The sequence below is a fragment of the Myotis davidii genome, unplaced genomic scaffold (genome assembly GCF_000327345.1).
Source record: "Myotis davidii unplaced genomic scaffold, ASM32734v1 scaffold399, whole genome shotgun sequence".
In the NCBI taxonomy this organism is placed as follows: domain Eukaryota; kingdom Metazoa; phylum Chordata; class Mammalia; order Chiroptera; family Vespertilionidae; genus Myotis; species Myotis davidii.
Genome location: NW_006292094.1, coordinates 5,201,600 through 5,204,348, shown reverse-complemented (window position 1 = coordinate 5,204,348; position 2,749 = coordinate 5,201,600). Strand labels below are relative to the sequence as shown.

Here is a 2,749-nt window from a genome sequence, read left to right as displayed (position 1 = left end):
AAGGCGAGGGGCGCCCGGCCCGGCTCCTGGCGGCAGGGCCGTCAGCTCCCCGCCTTGTTTTACTGCTGCCGCACAGGGTGCCAGAGCAGGGGCACAGCTGTGCGCACACGGAGCACAGCCTACCCTTGTGTCATTACTGCTGTATCACTTTCCACGCGGACTGGAGGCCCACTTTGCCCCCCATATCTTATCTATACAGATAAAAGCCCAAGTGACCAGCAGACCGGTAGCCATGATGCGCACTGACCACCAGGGGGCAGACACTCGATGCAGGAGCTGCTGAGCTGTGGTGACTTGGCAGCTGTGGTTCTCGGGTGACACACCCAGACCCGGAGAGGAGGGAGCCCGATTCCAGGGGGTGTCACCTGAGAGCCACCCTCTTGCAATCTGGACCCCTCGGGGGACGTCGGAGAGCCGGTTTCAGCCCGATGCCCACAGGCCAGGCCGAGGGACCCCCCCGACGCACGAATCCGTGCACTGGGCCTCTAGTTGTTTAAAAAGGAGCACCGAGGTGTGTTGAAACGCGTCTGTGCGTGGGGCCCTCCACCGGTCCTGTCAAAGCAGGTACCAGTGCCCCGAGGAGCGCGGTGAGCCCTTCCAGAACCTTCCACAAGCACGCACACCCATGTGAGCACGAGGGCTGTGCAGACACAGTACTTTTTAAAACACAGCGGGGGTTTTAAACACGGATGGAAATTTACCAAAAGCCCCATTTGCAACCCCCGCCAGTGTGCCTGGTAAACAGCGAGGAGCCTCTTTATTTTAACAGCTGCCAACCGGCCAGAGTGGGGCGTTGCAAGCCAAACACCCCGAATGGCGCCGGAGCGGAGACAGGGCCGGCCGGTCAGTGGGCCCCTTCTGGGAGGAGCGGAGGAGAGCGGGCAGCTGCCGCCCGGCCGCTTCCAGGAGGCGCGTTCCTCTCCACCTGCCCCACTCCATGCCCCTCGCGGTGGACTGGACGTGGCCCAAGGGCACGTGGCTGTGCACAGCTTCCCTGTCAGAGCCAGGAGCTGGGAACAACCTGACGCCCGCCACGGCTCCAGGCCACGGCTCCAGGCCACGGCTCCATTTCCGTCCAGCTGCCACAGCGGCGGGGCCCTTCCCAGCAGACGTGCTGTCCAGAAAGCGGACACGAGGGCACGTGCGCAGGAGCGACCAGCAGGCGGCAGGGACGTGGGGGCGGGGTCGCTCTGTGCTTTTTGAGAGACACACACACAACACCACCACCCAATCGAAGGACCTGAGCAGGTGGAATATGAAAAAACAGAGAAAGAGGATACCGGGCAAATGTTACTATGACAACAGCAGGTGAGTGAAATGCAAAGCAACAGCATTGAAGGGCACAAAACAGGAAACGCTATAGGGATGGAGGGCATTCGGCTTCGCCCGTTTGGGGGCCGTATGTACAGGTGTACATACACGTATGTTTTTTTGTCTGATGCATGTTTTAGTCCTGGTCACATTTCTGACATCAGAAGGCATCTGGGGGTCAAGGAGCGTTTTTAACGTGGGGATGTCCCCTCCTCCCTCTAGGTCAGCGGTTCTCAACCTTTCACAGGGGTCGCCTAAGACCATCAGAAAACACATATATAATCACATACTGTTTTTGTGACTAATCACTGTGCTTTAATTATGTTCACTTTGTAACAATGAAAATACATCCTGCATATCAGATATTTACGTTACAATTCGTAACAGTAGCAACATTACAGTTATGAAGTAGCAACGAAAATAATTTTATGGTTGGGGGTCACCACAACATGAGGAACTGTGTTAGAGGGTCGCGGCATCAGGAAGGTTGAGAACCACTGCTCTAGTGTCTGTTATTAGGCAGTTCGTCTTGGGGAGCACGTCTTTGTGCGCCCGAGGGAAGGGGGGCGACAGCAAAAAAGTTATCCCTGAGTGAATACTTTTGTTTGGTTAATCCTCACTCTAGGATATTTCTCCACTATTCTGAAAGGTTTTTCTGTTGTTAATCCTCACCTGAGGATATTTTCTCCATTGATTTTTTTTTTTAGAGAGAATGGAGGTAGGGATAAAGAGAGAGAGAAACATTGACATGAGAGAGACGTCTCAATTGGTTGCCTCTTGCAGGCACCCTGACCGGGGCGGGGATCGAACCTGCAACCCAGGTACAAGCCGTTGACCGGGAATCGAACCCGTACCCTTCGGTGCGTGGGCTGATGCTCACCACTGAGCAACCCCAGCCACGCCTGCACCCGAGTGGATTTGCACCTTCTCCCTTTCCTTTACCTTCTGTTCTAACAGGTAAGGCTGGTAGCTGTTCCCGTTCCCGGGGGCCTTGCTACTTTTTTAAATGAGAAAAGACTCCACATGTGACCAGCTGGGCACACAGAGCAGAGCTCGTCGCTGCGGTGATCGCAACAGCAAAGACCATCATCCGCCACGTGACGCAGCGGGAAGGTCGCTGGGGGAGGTCACGAGAGCCGGGCTGGCCGGATGGTGGGTGCGATCCAGCCACTTAGAAATACGCATTTTAAAAAAGCAAAATACAAGCTCAGCTCAGGGAACGCACGAAGCATAACCCACGCCTGCAAACAGGAACCAGAGTCCATCCCAAAGCAGCGAGCAGCGGCCGCTCCTGGGGTGACGGGGTCCGGGCCTGACTTCCCCTTCTGATGCCCGTTCCTTCATCTGGACTCTCACTGTTTCCCGGGGACACAGACTGGGCGAGCCTGGTCCTCCCCACGACAGAGGCGCCGCCTGGGAGGGGCCGGGGAGGTCGTGT

At 56.5% G+C, this 2,749-nt stretch overlaps 1 protein-coding gene across 1 annotated transcript in view; it reads right to left on the bottom strand.

The window, feature by feature from the left end:
• The window catches only part of TNRC18 (trinucleotide repeat containing 18), a 70,330-nt gene that overhangs the window by 29,815 nt on the left and 37,766 nt on the right, over positions 1-2,749 (bottom strand). The gene's annotated exons all lie outside the window — the stretch shown is intronic.